This window comes from Pezoporus wallicus, unplaced genomic scaffold (assembly GCF_028554395.1).
Source record: "Pezoporus wallicus isolate ANWC-B61680 ecotype Strahan unplaced genomic scaffold, APGP_CSIRO_Pwel_v1 contig_11493, whole genome shotgun sequence".
Lineage (NCBI taxonomy): Eukaryota > Metazoa > Chordata > Aves > Psittaciformes > Psittacidae > Pezoporus > Pezoporus wallicus.
In genome coordinates this window covers 872,469-893,053 of record NW_026635895.1, presented here as the reverse complement: position 1 = coordinate 893,053, position 20,585 = coordinate 872,469, and the positions used below count along the sequence as shown (strand labels likewise).

The window sequence follows — 20,585 nt, the reverse complement described above, 5'->3', positions numbered from 1 at the left end:
GGCTGGCTCAAGAGCAGGTCTCTGGGGAATGATGGCTCGGACTTGCACAGCTTCAGGAGGCGTCCAGAAGTTTGCTGGTTCGATCATAGGTCTCCCTGTGATCCCAGCACCATCAGTGCTGGAAGGGCCCTTGGGACCTCATCCCGTCCAAGCCCTGCCAAGGCAGGGCCACCCAGAGCAGGGCACCCAGGAACGTGTCCAGGCGGGGTTGGGATGGCTCCAGAGAGGGAGACTCCACAACCCCCCCCCCCCGGGCAGCCTGTGCCAGGGCTCTGCCACCCTCATGTAAAGAAGTTCTTCCTCGTGTTGAGGTGACTCTTGTTGTGATGGGAGATCCTTTGTACCATCCCTCTGGCAAGGGCAGGAGATCTCAAAGGAATGGGGCTTTCCGTTTCCACTTCGGCCTTGCAGAGCTCAGTGCCTGGAGTTAATGAGGTTACAACTGAAACTTCCAGTGTGCAAAGGAATTTCAGCCTGTAGCTGAGCCTGGACCTGGTGTCATTGTTTAACCTCAGCCAGCAAGTAAGTACTGCATAGCTGCTCGCCCATTCCCCTCCTAACGCTGGAAAGAGAACTGGAAAAAGGTCAGACACACAGGTTGAGATAGGAATAGTTTGATAACTGAAATGAAAATGCAGTAATAATAATAATTGTAATTAAAAGGGGGATAACAAAAAGAGAGAGGAATAAACCCCAAGAAAAACAAGCGATGCACAGCACAATTGCTCACTATCCACTGACCAATGCCCAGCTCATGCCTAGCAGTGATCAGCACCTCCCATCTGACTCCCCCCAGTTTTCCTATACTGCACATGGTGTTCTGCAGTCTGGAATACCCCTTTGGCTGGCTCAGGTCAGCTCTCCCGGCTCTGCTTCTTCCCAGCTGCTTGTGCCCCTCCTTGCTGGCAGAGCATGGGAAGCTGAAATGTCCTTGACTTAGGGTAAGCATTACTTAGCAACAACTAAAACATGGGTGTGTTATCAGCCTTGTTCTCAGGCTAAAGCCAAAGCACAGCCCTGCACCAGCTACTGGGAAGCAAAATTAACTCCATCGCAGCCAAAACCAGGGTCAAACTCAGACACTGATGATGGAAAGAGAGATGCAGCTTTCGGGATAGCTGGGGATTACTGAAAGTATACCAGCGGGAAGTATGGCAGCAGAGAGACTTGTGAATCTTGCATTACCAGAGACATGAGCACAGGGGAAAATGAGGTAAGGAATTCCTTGAGGAAAACTGCCCTGTAGGAGAACGAAGGTGCAAATCAAATTCCTAGCAGGAATCTCAATATTTAAAAGATGAAATTAAAGCATTTAGGCCCGGGGCACACATCCCTTTTCAGAGATAATCTCTATCCATCTGTGTTGCTACATTGCCTTGTACAGCATCGGATGCACAGACTGGGTTTTGTAGCTTGAATGTGCAGCCCGGGAATGCTAAGGACATGGCAGAGACCAGAACTCTTCCAATTATCTTCAATCTCATGCAGTTATCTGTTATCCAGGAGCCTTGTCTCCGAATGTCCCAAAAAGATAATTGGATTTAAAAAGTATTTCTTTCTTAGGTGGGCTCTTGCCTATTAAAAAAGGCAAGCATTGTTTTGCGCAAGCCAGCATCACATTACTGTTGTTCTGACCTGATTTCAGGCATCTGAAGGAAAACAAATGTTTGCACATTAGGTGTTTGGAGGCAAGCTTACCTCCCATACACAGTGCCTGCATTATATATTATATGTCCTTCTTAGTGCCTTTTAACTCCAGCATCCTGGCCTGTATCAGCACCAGTGTGGCAGCAGGGCCAGGGCAGTGACTGTGCCTCTGCACTGGGCACTGGTGAGGCTGCACCTTGAATCCTGGGTTCAGTTCTGGACCCCTCACTACAAGAGAAACTTTGAGGTGCTGGAGTGGGGCCAGAGAAGGGCACTGGAGCTGGAGCAGGGCCTGGAGCCCAAGTGTGATGGGGAAGGGCTGAGGGACCTGGGGGGTTCAGTGTGGAGAGGAGAAGGCTCAGGGGGGACCTGATGGCTCCCTACAAGTGCCTGCCAGGAGGATGGAGCCAGGAGGGGCTGAGCTCTGCTCCCAAGGAACAAGGGATGGGACAAGAGGAACCGGCCTCAAGCTGCCCCAGGGCAGGTTTAGATGGAGCTGAGGAACAATTCCTGCCCCAGAGGGTGCTCAGGCATTGGAACAGGCTGCCCAGGGCAGGCCTGCAGTCCCCGTCCCTGCAAGTGTTCACACAGCTTGGAGATGAGGCCTCAGTGCCATGGGTTAGGGGTGGCCTCGACAGGGCTGGGGAGTGGATGGACTGGGTGAGCTTAAAGGGCTTTTCCAGCCTGGTTGATTCCATGATTCTATGGCAGTAAGAACTCTCCACCACAGGATAATGGACACAAATGTAAGGTTGCATATATATTGGAGAAAATCCTTTAACAGTACTGTAGCCCTCCCCGTGAAGTCTCTGCCCGAGATCTTTGTTAGATGAGACAGCTATTGGAGCACCGTCCTCACCTTCCTGCATGTTGATGCTCTCCTCCTGTGGACGTATTCCTAGGGGAAGGCTGTTCTGGAATGCCGCAGCGCTGTGTTGGGTCAGTCACCGTATGCCTTCTGTTAGCCTTGCTGCTGGGGAGTCCTGCCTCCCAGTCAGTGCAGTGCACGTGTCCCGTGTTCCATTTTTAAGAGAAATCTCTTCAGTAATACTGTTTCAGTTCTCAAGAAAAGTGCCATTAGATCAGATTTCAGTGTCAGTATTCAATAACAACTATACAGGTCATTATTCCAGTAACTTCTGAGGTGCCTGTCTTGCGATGTGACTTACATCAGTGCTAAAAGAACCACAAACGCGTTCCCCCAACAACCCCACCACTCGAAAGGGATAGTTGTGCAGCCTGCACCTAAGTTAAGCACCATGAGATTTGACCAAGAGCACCTCCTGTATGGCGACAGGCCAGGCTGGATGGGGCTTGGAGCAAGCTGCTCTAGCGGAAGGTGTCCCTGCCCGTGGCACGGGCTTGGGACTGAATGATCTTAAGGTCCTTTCCAACCCAAACCAGTCTGGGATTCTGTAACAATGGTGTTTCCTTAACATGACGGGCTATTGGAGCTAAGTGCAGGCAGAGAAATGAAGGCAAGGTTTGGCGTCCCCGAGCCCTTCAAGCCGTGCACTGGTAATGCCAGCCTTGGCTCCAGAAGCGTGCCACCACGCTTCCTGAATGGGAATATTCTTCATTATGGGAGGGCCTCTTGAAGACTTGTGCCCCTGCCCTGCTGTCCCTCACGTCTGGATGTGTTGGAGCTTTGGGGTTCTTGAGCTGCTTCCTCTGGCAGGAGAGGCTGTAGCACTGCCGGCTCCGGTTTGGCTGGTGTTTGACTCGCTCAGCACATCTGTGATGTCTCTCACCTTTGGTTTCTGCTGCAGTTGGGTTTACCTCCTGTTTTAATTGTGTGTTTAAATCGACTCAGAATCCCACCTTGCTGCTCTTCTGCAGCCCCAAGTTAAGTTTGCCGCTATCTGCGGTGTTGAGGGTTGTTAGAAATGGCATTGTCACTTACATCTTTCAGCCAGTGCCCTGGCTTAGTGGTGGTCTTGGCAGTGCTTGGGGTAATGGTTGGAGTTGTTGATCTTAAAGGTCTTTTCCAACCTGGTTGATCCTCTGATTCATGAAGAAGTTCTCTGTTCACATTGCTTGTAGCCGCAGTTCCTTGGGCAGTTCCCAAGGACGCAGTGGTGGGGAGATCAGCACCCATCCTGCTCCGTTACAGATTACTCTTCCACTCAGATTTCTTGAGTAGATACTGCAGAGAGGCTTGAACCTGCTGCAAGTGAGAAGTGAACAGAAGGGAAACCACGAGTGTCTCAGCACCACCGTCTTCTTTCCAGAATCCTGTCATAAATCAGGTAACGCTGTTCTGAGAATTGCTTGCTTGCTCATTATTGGAAAAGCATTACCTTGTCTTTGTGTCTGTAATTAGCATTTCATCTGGGGTCTAGGGCTTGGTGATAAATGAGTCTTATATGCCATGGGTTCAGTAGATGATGAAAAACTGAAGTCTGTGCTTACTCTTTTCCTATATAAACCAGACCTGAGCAGATCTCTAAGTAGAAACGGTGACAGAAACGATGTGGTCTAAAGGAGGAGGTTGTCTTTATTTCCCCATTTCCTCGTCGGGTGGCTCACAGCCCATGTAAGCAACGCAGTAAATAAATACTTGGTCCAGTCGTGGCCAGGATAAGCCATAGGAAGTCCTTTTATGCATTTCTAAATCAGAGGATAAAAATGCAGCTCCTATAAACTGGCAGGAGAATTAGAGAGTAAGTCTTTAAACGCATGATCTAGAGCAGCCCAGATTTCCAGATAGCGCGCTCTGAAGCTTAATATCCACATAAAAGAATTGATGCAAAATGGGGATGTAAAAACACCGTGTATCCTCCGTGAGAGGAGTCTTTCAGAGAGAGCAGGCTGATAAGCTGAGGCAAGCTCTGTGAAGCGGTGCTGAGGTTCTGTCTGCACTGCTGGCTCGGGGAGTTTGAGATCTTGGGCACCTGAGCACCACTGTGTGTGAATGCACGATGTACCTGAGCCGGCCGGCTGCCAGGCATGTTACCTTGTTTGTTTGAAGGTGGGTAAAAGAGAGGTGTTGGTGGTCTTTTGCAGCCTGTTTGGGGAGATAATTCATAGAGATGGCAGCAGATGGGAAGTCACAGATTTTGGCAGGTCTGATGCCTCAAGAAGAGAAAGAGAAACGGGTGAGCAGATTTGGGGAGGTTATTCCAGAAGAGAGCCTCAATGGCTCGAATAAACGGGACTTTAGAATACGTCCACTTCTACCTCCTAGCATCCAAAACTATAATGAGGTTCGCTCGGCACAGCTCCACTTGCTTGGAGGGCACCTGTGCATAATTCATGCCAGATTCAGACAAAATTGGGACTTGAAATGAGAGATGGGCTCCCTACTGCAGACCCCCCCAGTTGTTTCTTCACCGTTGAGCAGAGCGCTGTGCCAGGATGCCAGTTGGGTCATGGGGAGATGCAGGCAGAGCCTTTTGGTTCTTGTATTGTCTGGGACAACAGTTCAGGATGGCTTTGTGCTAGAGCTGAAAATGGTATGAGTTAATCAGGCATACACTGGTTTCAGTCGGAAGTGTCACATTCCAGTAATTCCGAAGGATGTCTTGGTCAGCTTGCATGTGAGGTAGAGCCATAGATGGCAGGCAAGTTTATCACCTTGTTCAGAATGTTTCCTGTTCATAATTCCTTGCCAGAAGACCCTGTGGTGTTGCACTGTGCCTGCTATAGAGAAGGCTTCCTCCTGGGTGCTTGTTGGGCACTCTCTGCAAACATCGTCCTGTTGTTCTGCTAAGCAACAAGCTGGCACCTTTGTCCCAGATCAAGCTTTAGCCGTTCATTTATGTTAAAGGCCCTTACCTGAAGGTGCTCTTCTGGTCTCTCCCTCCTCCCCCTTGGTTGGCCACACATTAGAAAGAACAAAAAAGCCCAACCACCCAACCCAACCAAAACAAACACTGGCCAAATCACCTTCCTTGGCCTCCCTGGGAAGGGAAATCATGCCCCTAATCTGTGTTTCCCTGTTTGTGTTTCTCTCGGGTAATTGTTAAGCAGGATGAACTTGCTCCTTGCAGAATGTGTGCTTGCTTTGGCGCTTCTGTATCAAGAAAGTGAGGTGTCCTGCGTGCTGTGTCGCAGGTTGGCAGAATGAGAGAGCGTGGACCTACGCTTAGGGTGGGAAACACCTCAGAAGTGAAGTTAGAAGGGCTGGGAATGGGCATGCTCCAGAATTTAGGTGGTCATCTGAGAGGAAGCGTGGAAGCCAGTTCTCAAAGCCTCAGAGGCTGTGTATCCATCCCTGGCAGTGCTCAAGGCCAGGCTGGACACAGGGGCTTGGAGCAAGCTGCCCCGTCCCTGCCCGTGGCAGGGGTTGGAGCTGGATGAGCTTTAGGGTCCTTTGCAGCCCAAACCAGTCTGGGATTATCTGTACCTGTAGGGTGATGGGGCAAAATGCTCGTAGCTTTGCTCCCCCTTTTGGCAACATTGCTATTTTTGCAAGTATTAAATGCCAAACCTGAAGTTCTGTCAAATGTGTGAGTTGTGCCTATTCACTGTCCATCACCTGCAAAATGGAGGCACCATGGTGTTCAAAAGCATGGTCCTTTCCCCTTTTCTGTGCTACTTCTGCTTACATGGAATCCTAGGAAAGGAAACGGGATTGGCAGATAACTACCTACTCTACAGAAGAGCCTGCCCAAGGGAAAAAGACTTCTACAGGGATGACTAAGAGCTTTTAATGTAATGAAACAGAAATTGCTCATACTAATACCTGAATAAATTCCTCACAAAGTTGAGGAAGGTGCTGAGTGTCAGCGCTCCTTTGGGAGTGGTAAAAGTAATTGTAAAACTGAATGGCGTGGCCTTTCCTTACGTAAGGAGCCAAAAGGGCTTAAAGAACCTTGGCTGTATCAGAAAGCAATTTAAAATAGAAGCTAGGGAAAATGGTATCTTTCTGTCACAGTAACAGGAATTCCACCACTGGCTGCATTGGTTTCGTATCTTATGTGTTGTAACTATGGGGGTGAGGGGTAAAGGTGTGGTTTTGTTCCCTCAGCCTCCCAAGCCATCCCATTCCTTTCTCAGCCAGAGCAGTGCAAGCGAGTTGGATAAATACAAGCAGAGGACGGAGGAATTGAATCCGTCCCGTCGGTCGCTGCAGCTCCACGTGTCTGATGGATGGGATTGTCCCTTCCGGAGGGATCACTGGAAGCAGAGCTCCGCATGCTCTGTGGCTGTCAGCAGACACAGTACAGTGCAAAGGCCAGGCCTGAGTTCATGGGGGTATCCACAGCCCTCCCCGCACAGGACCCGTTCCGACACTGCGGATGCTTCCCTTTGCTCCAGACATGAATATTCACTGGGAGAGCTCTTACGCATCGTGCATCTCCCAGCGCATCCCTGGCACTGCGCAGGAGCCCGTCTGCAGAGCGGTGGGAAGGGCTGGCTTTTCATTCCCCTCCTACTTGCGTGCAGCGCATCTGGAGCCGAGCGGTAGCTGTTGGACTTTCAGCTTTGGCTGCTCGTTCGTTTGGGGTGTTTCTGGGCTGGCAGTGGTGTTTCCTGAGCTGAGGAGTTCAGTCCCCTCAGGGCAGGGATGTTGTGTGAGCATTGGATTGTCGGGCTCTTGGCAGGAGATCTCACCGTGAGGTGTTCTCGACTCTGCCAGCCTGGAAGAATCAGGGCTTAAGATCTCTATAGGCAGTGCTTGCGTGAAGATTTTTCCCTTTCTTTGAGTGATTGGGGAGTTCAGTTGAGAAGAGTGGCTGTTCTCCAGGAATTTTGTGAAGGCAAAGAGTAGTTGGGGGGTGTTTCAAGGAAGCAGGGCTGTTTATTGATGTCATTTCTGGTGGTGATGCTGCCTGAGCAGTTCCAGTCACCTCGTAGCTTAAGGGAGCTGACATTTTGCAGGAGTGTAGGCTTAGGGTAATAGGAACAAGGAAAAGAAGGGCTGGCTGAACTGTGCTGCAGGAGGACTCCTTTCACTGGATGTTGGATGATGAAATGCCAGAGGAAATTGCTAGTAGATAAATGAAAGCATTGCATGTGGGAGGATGAAGGGGGCTCACAGTGCGGCATATGGCCTGAGGAGTGCTGCACCAGGTGTTCCTGCTCTGAAAGGAGACTTTGTGGTCGTCCCGGGGTAAAATGAGTGTCGGAACTCACGAGTGAATGAGCAGAAACCAGCATACAGCATCAGTGTGCCACGGCATAAATGTGGGGTGCTCCCTAGCCTTCAGTACCATGTGTATAGGATGGCTGAGAGGGACTCTTCATCAGGGACTGCAGCCATAGGACAAGGGGTGATGGGTTCAGACTGAAACAGGGCGAGTTCAGGTTAGATCTAAGGCAGAAGCTCTTCCCTGTGAGGGTGCTGAGGCGCTGGCACAGGGTGCCCAGAGAAGCTGTGGCTGCCCCATCCCTGGCAGTGCTCGAGGCCAGGTTGGACACAGGGGCTTGGAGCAAGCTGCTCTAGTGGAAGTTGTCCCTGCCTGTGGCAGGGGGTTGGTAATGGATGAGCTTTAAGGTCCCTTCCAACCCAAGCCAGTCCGGGATTCCATGATTCTCTGATTTTGGAATGTGTTATCTCTCTGTGCCACAGCATCGCACCTGTAAGATGTGCCATTTGTCAAAGAGATTTTCTCTGGAAATAAGTATCATATAATATTCCTGAGGCATTTCAAAGATGGAGAAATGAGCACATCAGAGTGGCCTTGTGTGCATGAGGAATCCTGTCCTTGGAGAACTGGAATTCCTAGAGGTTTTTTCTAGGAAGGTGCAATCAGAAAGCTGAACATGGACCAGAGAAAGGCAACACAATCATGAACTTGGTGCTTAAGAGAGGACATCCAGCATGTGCAGAGGCCGTGCTCTGATGTAAATGCCTTAAGTGAATCAGAGTAATGGTACATGAGTGATAATGGTAGTTCTGGTCCTGTCCACTTTTTGTTGCTGGTTTTGCCGGTCACTCTTACGGTCCTTGTTGGTATTGCTTGTTTAATTCAGGTACTCTGTATTGTGCTTTGGTGTCTTATCTTAAGGTGGCTTCCTTTTCCCCTTTTCTGTTCCCAAAAGAATTAAATACTATTTAATCATGAGCAGCCAATTTCGATAACAGGATGCTCTTGGTCACCCTTGTTGTAATGGAAATAATGATAAATACAGTGGAGGCAAATCTTGTGTTTCATTGATTAAAGTAGGTGAGGCTTATTCCTTTCATGGGAGGGTTATAGCTGGTGGCTGTGTGTGCTTGGATAAACCAGCAGCGACTGGGCAGGAGAACAGAAATCCCAGATGACCTTTTGTTGTTGTGATTGGTTTTGGGTGTTTGTAAGGGGCTTTTGTGTTCTTTCGGAATCGCATTTTGGATGCTCTGAGTTCCCAATTCCAGCTTTTCAGTTAGGGTCTTAATGCCAGGTGATGCAGAAATCCATCCCGTTAAAGTAAATACAGTCCTTCTAGAAGGGTGCATGTTGAACGCTTCAGCAGGTGATGTGTGTATCCTCATCACTGATCTGCATTGTCCTTTTAATACCTAAAATCTGCCACGCAGCCATAGCATTGTCCTTGGAAGCACATGGCCTTCTCCAGCCCATGGAGCACCTGCGTGGCATTCCTTGATGTCACTGCTCTTCACAGTGGTTGAGTGGGGCATCGTCATCGGCCAGGCAAAGGTTCTCCTCATCCTCACCTGCCATTAGGCCTTGGAGCAGCAAATGTATTCCCAGCAGAGCCTGAAAGACCTCTGGGAAGTGGCTCCTTAGGGTGACGATAGAAGTGCCGTCCCCACGCCGTCGCTGCAGTAGTGTAACCAGCACTGCAGTTTGTGCCGTCGCTCCTAGAGCAGCACTGTGTCTTTGTGCTTCTCCTTAAATAAGCCCTGTGAAGGCTCCTGCAGGATTCATTCAGCCTCTGGCTAGAGCCTTTCCTCTCGTGTGTTGCACTAACTTGTGGCTAGGTGGGAACTTTGAGCGTCTGACCTGTAACTGGAGAAAACCCCCGTTTCGAGGTGTGTTGCCTGTAGTTTTACTGCCATCCTCCACTTTACCACTGGAAAAATAGCTGGTTTAACTTTCAGCCTGAGGCTCTGCTGATCAATACCTTACAAGCACAGTAAAGTTCAAGAAATTGCCTCCATTACTATCTCGAGATGAGAAATTGATTTAGCTTCGTTCTCTCTCTGCTAATTCATCTGCGCTTTACGCTCCCATGAAAGGTATTATGTGCTCCTGATTTTACAGCAGAGTCATCAATCCCGATGAAGAGAGAGGAATTCATGTTGTGGGTATGGGATAGCTGATCTCTGACTTAGCTCTCCGTTTGTAAATGTTGCTGTAGGCTTCACTTCAGCGTTTCCTTGCTGTGCTTTGGTTACATGCAGAATCTAGGGGCTGGGATGGGAGCAAAACTGAACAGAGTGGCAGAGGAACGTAAAATCAGATTGCTTTTTAGTTTAACCCCCAAAAATGAGATGCTGATTGAAATGTGATGAAGGGAATTCAAACCTCACTTGTGAATTGTATGTGGTTTTGCAGTGCTGGGTCCGTTTTCATTATTGCCATCATTTCACTACTTCTGGCCCTAAAACACCCAAAGTTTTATTCTTTAAGTGTGTTATTATGTGCGAGAGCTTTGCACGTCTGCTCATTTACATACAGCTACGTAGGAGTGGTGGTACAGCTCAGATGATGAAGACGCTATAGGGGAAAAGCAGCCAAAACAAGTAAGAAATGCAGGAAGGGGCTTTCCTGGGCATTTATGTTGTTAGCATTCCCATTGTCCATTGGCTTGGCCTCTGTAGGAAGCTCCCAGGGATGGTTTGTCTGCAGAATAGTTTGGCGTTTTTAGGTTTAATTCATTCATTAGCATTCTTTGTTCCAGAAAAAGAGAGCAGAATTGTGTGCTGTGCCTCTGGTCACTGCTCGTGGTACAGCAGTTAGTTTGTAAACGAAATACAAACCTCGTGGCAGGTTCCAAACTGCTGGGTTAAACTGGGGGGTAAATCAGCTTTCTCTTTTGACTCCGCTCGTGTTAAGCCCAGGTATTCCCTGTGCCTCTACGTTACGAAGTGTGAGGCATCCCTGCCTGTGTAGCCGGCCAGCCGGTTCCCCCCACACTGCACTGACTGCTTGTCTGGACTGGAATGGGTTGGTTTCTCTGGGAGGTGGCCTCTCAGAATCCGTATGGAAAGGCGTGGAGAAATGCCGGTGGGCAGTGCCCACTGCTCGCCCCGCATCAGTGGAGCAGGTTACTTGGTTGGAGAAGGTGATCAGGTGTGCCAGACATGACTTACGCTCTGCTTTTCCCAGTCTCATGCTCCATCTGACTTGTGAGAGCCTCCAGGAGGACTTGCTCCATACCATTACCAGGGACTGAAGTAGGACTGGTGGGCCTGGGTCCTCCTTTAAAGCCCTTCTTATAGATGGGGGTGACATCAGCCTTCTTCCAGGCTTATGGGACATCCCCAGCTTCCATAACTCCTCAATGATTATGGAGAGCAGCCTCCCAACAACCTCAGTCAGCTCTTGGGTGTTCAGGGCCTTCCCTAAAAGCCATCTTGGCAGCAGCACCTACAAACCCAAGCGTGTTGTTTTCACTTATGTAACTTCAGATGCCTGCCGTAGATATCTCTTCTGCAGTGGGTGACAACCTGATTATATCTCCCGCACCCTCGACTTTCATTAATCCCTCCCTTCCTGATTGCTCTACCTTCTCTTGTTTGTGCGATGCTCCTCATGTAGGTTGCAAGCTCTGGGCCAGCAAATCTCTTCTCCGTGAGAGCATCCAGCTTGTCTCTGGGTTCTGTCCAAGCAGTGCAAGATGCTGCTAAACCTCAGTGACCTCTGCAGTAGAGGCACAACGTTGTTCTGTTTGTTTCATCACCGTAACCCATTCCTCATTTTGCAGCAGGCAAATAAGAAGAGCTGAATAAGAAGAGAAGGCGAATTTACTTGTGTTTCAGTCTGTGATTTGAAGGCCTGGGGATGAATCAATCCCAGAGATTTGACAGTGAAGAAGCCCCTCGCTGTTGATACAGGAAAGACGTTCTAGATTGTTCCTTAAGGGAGTTATAGTGCTGATAGACGTCCTCTGCAACAGTGACTTGAAGAACAGGGTAACATGGAGATACTATAGTGAATAAACGTTAGTATTTGCTTGTGTGGCAATCGGAAGCTCATGGTTTGGGGCAAGCTGGTGATATTTTATGAGAGAATCAGGTTGGGGGAAAACTAATTTCCTTTCTTGTGCCTTATGCTTAGATACATCACTGGGAGACCACAGGATGAAAACAGCATGAGATGTTATGGCAAAGACAGCACAGCAAGCTCCAGGAGTCTCACAGATCCTCAGAAATCAGGTAACGTCGCAGCATCCCATATCCACCTTCTGTGGGGCTTCTGTGACTGGTGAGCCTCAGTGCTTTTTGAGTGCTTCCCAAAAGCTGGGCTTCAGAACCTCTGCCGCTTTATTGATGGGCTTCTCAAATACGACTGCTTTGTGTTTTCTTCTCAAATAGGACTTCTTTCTGTCCTGTAAAACATTATACAGATGATGCCACAGGATGTATGGCACGGGAGATCCCCACTCACTCTGTCTTGAGGGCTACCATGGCTGTAGGAGCCAAGGATGTGCCCTTCGTTCCAAACAGCTACAAAAGGGAACAGCCACGGCAGTCGGCTCTGCACAGCCACTGGGTTTTGCTTGGCTCCGTTGCTGGCTACCAACGGCGTGTGTTTTAGAGGGATTGACTTTTCAGAGGGCCTCTGAGCCCTGTCTCCTTCGGGGGACACAGTGGGCTCCAAACAGCTGTTCCCTCCCTACCCGAAGCTTGCTCATCTGCTGTTTTCCACGTATTATTCCTTCGGCCTGGGTTTTTAATTGTTATCTGTCCCAGGATGTTCCCTTCTTGCCCGTTCTTGCAAACCCAAGCCTATGTTCTCTGCCTGTTTCACAGCATGTGCAGTCACAGAAAAAGGCAATCACATCATAAGCTTCAGAGCATGAACACTGTAGAGGGCAGGAAGAAAGTGGTGAAGTGCAGGATGCCCACCTTCATACTCAGATCATGTGCTTAGCACTGCTGTGGTCACTGCAATAGCTGAGCTTTGAGTGGGAGGGCCTAAAAACTTCCCTTCCTCCCCCAAATCAAAGGCACTGAGCAGAGACTGTGATGCAGCCGCATACGTTAAGTGAGGCGAGATCTGTCCTGAGGTCTTCATGCCAGGGTGTTCTTATGTCTGGAGAACTTGGGTGTTGCTGGGGAAAGCCAAGTCGCTCAGTTCACTACTAAAAGTATGTTAAAATGTGAAGTTGAGGCCAGTTTTCATAGTAAGCCATGTTTTCATTTGAGAGGATGTCGGACTCAGCAGGAGCTTAGTACAGTTTATTTCCTCTAAACAGGCAGTAAACCTGTGTTGGCTGAAGAGATTCCAAACCAGGCTTCGTAGACAGCTTTAGCCTTGCTCAAATCCCCAGTAATGTATTGGTGAATATGAGAAAATCATTGCCTTTATCATGGCCCCTTTAATTTAGACCCCATAGCAGCCTTCCAGTATCTGAAGAGGGCTGAGAAGGATGCTGGGGAGGGACTCTTCATCAGGGACTGTAGTGACAGGACAAGGGGTAGCGGATTCAAACTGAAACAGGGAAAGTTTAGACTGGATATAAGGAGGAAATTCTTTCCTGTTAGGGTGGTGAGACACTGGAATGGGTTGCCCAAGGAAGTTGTAAATGCTCCATCCCTGGCAGCGTTCAAGGCCAGGTTGGATGAGGCCTTGGGTGGCATGGTTTAGTGTGAGGTGTCCCTGCCCATGGCAGGGGGGTTGGAACTGGATGATCTTAAGATCCTTTCCAAACCTAACTATCCTGTGATTCTGTGATTGTATAATGCTGTTTTCTGTATGGTTTTTAGTTGCTTAGTCATGGAATATGGAATTCCAGTGCCCTCCTGGCATTAGTTAAGGTTTGCATTATATTTCTCATCAGTGTCGTGAGGAGATCACAGCAGTGCCTGTTTGCCATTTTATGAAATGATGTGGTACTTGCTCCAGTTGCAGTTTTCCAAACCCTTCCGAGTGCCTACGAACTGTAACACCCATTCACTGACAGCAGAGATAAGCAGATTTATTGAAGCAACCTTCTTTCTTTCTTTGGCACCCATGGAACTATGTCTTCCTTGAGCTCATTTGCGTTAATGGCTTTATGTGGAAGTCAGCCTCCTGTTGAATGACAGGATTCTGTTAGTTTTGGGGGGAAGGCAATGTTTTCGTGCAATCACCTGTGCCTCCCAATGTGTTTTCTGCTTGTATCTTTGATCAAAAGGAGAGGAAGATGGTTTTGCTTGTTTGCCTTCCTTCCTCCTCCCCCTTTGCTGGCGACTTGCCTGAGATGCTCAACTGTTGGTTTGGCTGTTTATTGTTTTTGTTGCCTTTTCTAACTGCACTGAAGCAGAGCAGTGCTCGGTTCCCCTCCCAATGCCATTGCTGCTCTCCTTCCCCCAAGTCCAATGTGTTCTTTATTAAACTGAATTAGGACATTGGAGTCTCCAGTCCTAAGAGTGGAAATGGGAACAGCGTAAATGAGCAGCCACAGGAGACCCAGCAGCCTTTCCAACGGCACTGCGGAGGGAACTCAGCTGCAAAGGGAATGATAATTTTGGGAGGATTTGCACAACTGTTAAAGAATTGCCAGCATTAATATTAAAAGCAGCTCATCTGGTTTTCCCTTCCATTTTGAGAGCGTGTTGCTTTCTTACCAATGTACTGCACAGTCTGCTTCCTCTCCATCCTTCTTTCACTTTATCGATTGGTTTAGTTGCTTCTGTTCTCACCTGCTGAAGCGGGGTGTTTTGGAGGTGCTGGTTTTGCCTTGGGGTTTGCATGCAGCTATGGGCATGGATTTGAGATCTCTGCCATTCAAAGAATGCCAAAACTGAACTGCAGATGTATCCTGGATTGGGATGCAAAGGTTGTCACCCTGTAAGCGTTTGTCCTTGGGATAGCTGTAGAAAATTCTTGTTTGTCCTTGAAATCCATATTGCTATCCCAGTGTTTGTTCTAACGCAGTAGCCATGATCCTAATACCTTTTGACCCTTATTTTCAGTCTCTCCCTCCCTTTATTGCTACATCAGATGTGTTCAGGGCTTCCAAAGATCTTTTATGGAATAACAGGGTAATCTTTGAGTTGTTACCTTCTCACCTGCCTTTCCCCTTTGCTCTCTGCTCGTTCACCCGACCACCTTGTGCGACACTAGAATTCATTCGTTCTGTTTCAGTACTCTGCTGCCTTTTTCATGTGCTTATTTCCTGTGCCAAAAAAAGCCGAGCTGAGCCTTGAACTGTGGCTGCACAAAGAGTTACAGAGGCAAACCTGGTGTCTAAATAGGCTGTGAGAGCACAGGGGTGGCTGAAGGAAGCCATTCGCCCTCTCACGATTCTGTGCTGCTCAGCCATCCAGTGTTGTCTCAGAGCAGCTTCCAGTGTCTGAGGGGGCTACAAGGATGCTGGAGAGGGACTCTTCATCAGGGACTGCAGTGACAGGACAAGGGGTGATGGGTTCAAACTGAAAGAGGGCAAGTTCAGGTTAGATCTAAGGCAGAAGCTCTTCGCTGTGAGGGTGCTGAGGCGCTGGCACAGGGTGCCCAGAGAAGCTGTGGCTGCCCCATCCCTGGCAGTGTTCAAGGCCAGGTTGGACACAGGGGCTTGGAGCAAGCTGCTCCAGTGTGAGGTGTCCCTGCCCGTGGCAGGGGTTGGAGCCGGAGGAGCTTTAAGGTCCCTTCCAACCCAAACCAGTCTGGGATTCAATAAATGAGGCACTGGAATGGGTTGCCCAGGGAGGTTGTGAATGCTCCATCCCTGGCAGTGTTCAAGGCCAGGTTGGACGAGGCCTTGGGTGATATGATTTAGCTTAAGGTGTCCCTGCCCACGGCAGGGGGGTTGGAACTGGATGATCTTAAGGTCCTTTCCAACCCTAACGATTCTATGATTCTATGAATGTTAGCACAGACCAGCTCACCTCTGTACCTCATGCTAGGAGGATCCAGCCATGGACCACGCAGAAGAACAGGTCACTACAAGAGGCTGGGTGACATCCGAGCCTTTTCCTTGTGGAAGATCAGTTTTCCCACTGGGATGTTTTCAGTGGCGGGGCTCACCAGACGCTGCTGTCACACAAGTGGCTTGGTCAGCACAGGCACCCGCCGCTGGGGCCACGCATCTGTGGTTCCCCAGGGCTGCAACTTCTTGTGTGCCATCAGATCGCTCCCCATGCTCCCATGGGAGATGCAGGCAGGAGCAGGTAAAGCAGCCTCTTGCATAGCCAGAGACTAGCTCTTCTTAAGTAAGAAAACCTTAAAAAGCACCGTCTTACAAAGACCTGTACTCTTTGGGAAAGTAAGAGGAAGCAAACTTAATTTACATGGCACATAATTCTCCCACTAATCTGACTTCACACAGAGCAAAAACTGGAACCCTTACATATAAAGATACATGCTTCTTATAAAATTAGCTTAACACTACCTTGTGTCAGTACCAACTGATAACAAAAAGCAGGAACTTTTACACACGTATCTATTATTTATGAGTCAGAGTCAAAATGGATAACAGATATAGCAGGAACAGGGACAGGGCAGCCTGGGAAAAGGGATAGATATCTTAGCATAAAGTGTATTTAGAAAACCAGTTCTGTGATACAGGATCCACAGGCACAGCTGTCCTGTCGTGAAGAATTCATTGTTTACAAATAGATTACAGAATGCTCTATTTGGGTGCCCAGAGAAGCTGTGGCTGCCCCATCCCTGGCAGTGTTCAAGGCCAGGTTGGACACAGGGGCTTGGAGCAAGCTGCTCTAGTGGAAGGTGTCCCTGCCTGTGGCAGGGGTTGGAGCTGGATGAGCTTTACGGTCCCTTCCAACCCAAACCAATCTGGGATCCTGTTATAGTCATCACATCTGAAGAGTGCCAGCATCACCCCTGAGAGCTGGACTTGGTAATGCAGGTTTGTGTTCTTAGGTAGTGCTCTCCTGGCTTTTAAAGCTGCTTTTCTCAATGGGCTCTTAAAGGTGGTTGTATGTCGGTAGTGCTCAGCTCAAAGTCAGGCCTGTCTGTGCTGTCACTTAAAGGCTGTGTTACGTTTAACCCATGTGGCAGAGGCTGCTGGTAACATCAGTGTTAACAGAACAGAGGGTACCAGGGAAGGAACTGCTGTATTTTCCAGTGTCTGTCCTAAAGGAAAGCAGAGAGCAAGATGAGGACAATCATAGAATCATGCATGGTTTGGGTTGGAAAAGACCTTAAAGCTCATCTGGTTCCAATCCCCTGCCAGGGGCAGGGATACCTGACAGTAGACCACGTTGCCCAAGCCCCTGTCCGATGGCTCCTTGATTTAGGAATAGATTAGCAGAAGATCTCACAGTTCTGAATAACAAAACAGGCCAATAAAAACCCATTCCAATTCAAAAGGCTAAAAACCGAATCAGATAAATCCTGTTTTGTTTCTGTTGCAGCGAGGGCTGTGTGGGAAATTGAAGGAACAGCACAGAGTACTTCGGTTTTGAATCTCATCTTATCTGCAGTTACAAATGAAGCTTATATTCTAATAACAAAAAGACAGCCCCTTGAGAAACCCCTGTGCAAGTGAAGGCTGGAAGGCACAATTCAAACACGTGTGCAGTGCTGGGAGAACACACAGCAATGACACATTTCTGAAAGCAGGCTTGCCTTAAGTGATATAAAACCCAGTTTAGACCAAGAGTGGTGGTTAAACTTGCCTTAACTGACATGTAACCATGCTGCAGGGAGGGATGTGAAGAGGGGATGGTGCCCCAGCAAGTGAGCATCTGCTGATACTGTTTGTGCTGCCCTGCAGAAGCTGGTTGAACATGGAAGGCTTTTTTTGCATCTGCCATCACATGCAGTCTTCTTACTGAGCCTGCTTCATTCAGCATCTGCTCTCCTACAGTCTTGTGTCATCCCTCTCCATTGACTCAGTTCTGAAAGTGGCACTGGCTGTCATTCAGTCCTTGTTTTGCAGCCTGCGCCCAGCCCAACTTTCATGCAACAGCCTGTTTGGAGTGGATGTCTTGCTCTGAAATCCATGTGGATTCAGGCAGCTCAATAGTGGGACTGTGGCTTGATCTGCTGTGCTGCCTCATGGAGCTGGGAGTGCTCCTGTTTGTTAGGGGGGTTTAATATAGCTACCGTCTCATTGATATTTCACCTCCTGTTGTCTTCTCTATGTTCTTCTGACTCTCCAGTAATATAGTTTATGAAGGAGGGAAGCCAGATCACCTTTACTGACAACTGATAACGCTGGAATACTCTTCCATTTCATGGTTACCAGAATTAAGTTAAGGCGTGCTTCCAGGAGAGACTGTTGCTTGTATTGCCTTACACTTGCTTGTGTTTGCAGAGTTGGAGTGTGTAAAGGCATCTCAGCCAGCTTGGCATGTCCCTGGCTCTCGGGCTGGGGAAGTTGCAGGGGACCATGCTGAAACGATGAGAAAGAGTTGGAGCAAAACCTTGTCTGTTACCCAAGTTCAACTGAACTCCCATTAGTTTGAGTCCAGGTTCTATCCGTAAACTTAAGTGGGGTATTTCTCCTTTTAAGCAGCCTACAGAAACGGTTCTATCCGTCTGCATTTGTTTTGATGTGCCTTTGTAATGATTGCATGATTGGGATACATGTGCGATGTCAGACGTGTAAGAGGTTAAGTAGCATAAATGGCTGTTGGGAAGAGAAGAAACACAACCGTGGAACTATTGTTGCTATAAAACTTGTGCTGCTTTTAGTTGTTTGGTTTAACCATTTAGGAGTTAGAGCTGTGGTAAATTGCAGTGATGGCCGTTCAGGCACCAGCCCCTTTTCTTCCTCCCATTGAAGGAAATAGAAATCATTCAGTGCACTGCCACTGGCTTCTCAGTTGGCCAGAGACTAACTTGGGTGCCCCTAAAGCCTTAATGGTGTTGTGTACAGCACCAAAATGCTCTTAGATTTTAATCCCACAAGAAATGCATACTGTGAGCATTTTGTTAACGTGGTAACAAATGCTCAGTGTGTACAGCACCAGGCCCTTGCATTTAAGCTTGCTCGAGTACCAAAACCACCCCTGGTATCTAAAGGACTGCTTTATTATGCTTGTATCCACGTGCCTGCCTCTTGGTTTTTAATATGCTCCTGAAGGTGCAATACTAATAATGCTTTTTAACATTTGCACTCCTCTCCCTCCGGATATGTTTGAAAGGAATGTTTTCATCTTTCTTTGGGATGGGACAGTGGGGGTTTGAAAACAATGCAAATGCCTTCAAGTGCGATGCTCGAAGGGACTGAACTTTCCCATCCTTTCCTGACCTGGTGTTTTACTATAATTTCCCATTCTGATTTTCTTCAGGTTTATTACAGATGTTTCTGTGTCACTGTGATGCTAACTCTGGCGCTACTTCAGAGACAGGAGTTTTGTCCCAGCTCCCAGACTGGAGGTGTTGTGAGGATGCTGGAGAGGAAGTTTCTATGAGCATTATTTTGGATCCTGAGACAGGGGAGGAGAGAGGTTGGTGCTGATGCTTCAGCTGTAAAACCTTCCCGACTGTTTTCCAGTCCCCTGAGATCTGTATGGGATAAGCCCCAGGCAAAAGGGTACAGTGACTGGAATTTGGTGTGTGCCCAAGGGCTGGCGTTCTCCCTGGTGACCACACGACTCACTGTGGCTGCTGGGGCAGGAGGTAACGTCTGCCATATATATGTGTGCATCTGTGTATATATATGTAAAACCCCCCATATTTATATTTACATTCACATGTATAAAAAATACCAAAATCATGCCATTTCTTGCCTCAAGAATAAGTGCTCTTACTCCTGAAGTACTGACAGCCTTTTAATTGTCCCCTGGCAACACCTATTCTCACTCGCTGGTTTGAATTGCTATTGTTTCTTGTCCTTTCACTGGTGCTTGTCACTTCAGACTCTAGAAAGAAGAGCCAAACCCAAGGAGCATGGTGCAAGTTACACCACTGTTAATATGGGACAGATCTCCTGTTCAAAAGGTGTATCAGCAGACCCAGTAGTGCCCTGTTTTTATGGGCAGATGTGTTGAGAGCATCTCTGCTCATCTTTCTTGACTTCACAGGCGTAAGAGGAGATGCATATTCCCTCTTTTCCTCTAGAAGTTGATGGCTTTTCCCTGTGAAACGCCGCACAGGGTTTATTTTTGTTGCCCTTGGAATGTTTTGTGCCAGCCTTGTTCGGTTTCCCTCCCTAGTTTTTAACAGGCAGTCTTTGAAGTTGGGTTGGGGCTGAGCCACCTTGTTGGCAGCCTGAGCGTTCACTGTTGACTTCTCTCTTCGTTGACTCGTGCATCTCTAGCAGTCTGGAAGGGGAGCGTGTTGAGAGGACCTCTGAAGCAATGTTATATTTGTGGAAAGGGGAAATAAACTCGCAATTATTCTCAGCCATTATTTGTCACGTGAAAAACGTTGCATGCTAATGGCTGCAGATGGTTTAGACAAAAACTGTACACGCTGAAAGCCCTCTTCATTGGAGCTCTGGTTTGCTGTCGTACATTATGCTAGAGCGGAAGAGGGTTTGTTCTGCCTGCAGCTATGTATTCCCCTTCTTTGCCGTTGCTAGCACAGACCTTGTTAATATGCATCTGGCAATGGTTAAAATTTTCTCCATCAGTGACTTCACATTTATGCATTCAGACCAAGGATCCTCCTAAGTTAAAACAGGTAAGGCCATGGGTACACAGGAGCCTTTGGTACCTTTAGAAAGGCAGATGTGAAGGAGGCAGCGTTATGGTTGTGGTCTCGTATTTTTGTGCTCTTGTTAAAGCTCAGGATCAGGTTTTATGTTAAGACGTATTTATGTCTGCATAAGCATATTGTGCCTCTGTGTGTGCGTGTGACTGTAGACACAGTGATTGCTTCATACTGTGGAATAGTAAACCAGCCCTATAATGTGCTTATGTATTCTGGCTTATTCATCAAAACCAGTCGAGACAGCTGTAAAGTGTTACTTTGAGTTACAGT

General features: G+C 48.2%; 1 protein-coding gene across 2 annotated transcripts in view; it reads left to right on the top strand.

The window, feature by feature from the left end:
• The window catches only part of TRERF1 (transcriptional regulating factor 1), a 100,670-nt gene that overhangs the window by 57,764 nt on the left and 22,321 nt on the right, over positions 1 to 20,585 (top strand). For both annotated transcript variants that reach the window (XM_057398503.1, XM_057398502.1), the window contains exon 3: positions 11,823 to 11,920. The gene's annotated coding sequence lies outside the window, so the exon portion shown is untranslated. The remainder of the gene's footprint in view (positions 1 to 11,822; positions 11,921 to 20,585) is intronic.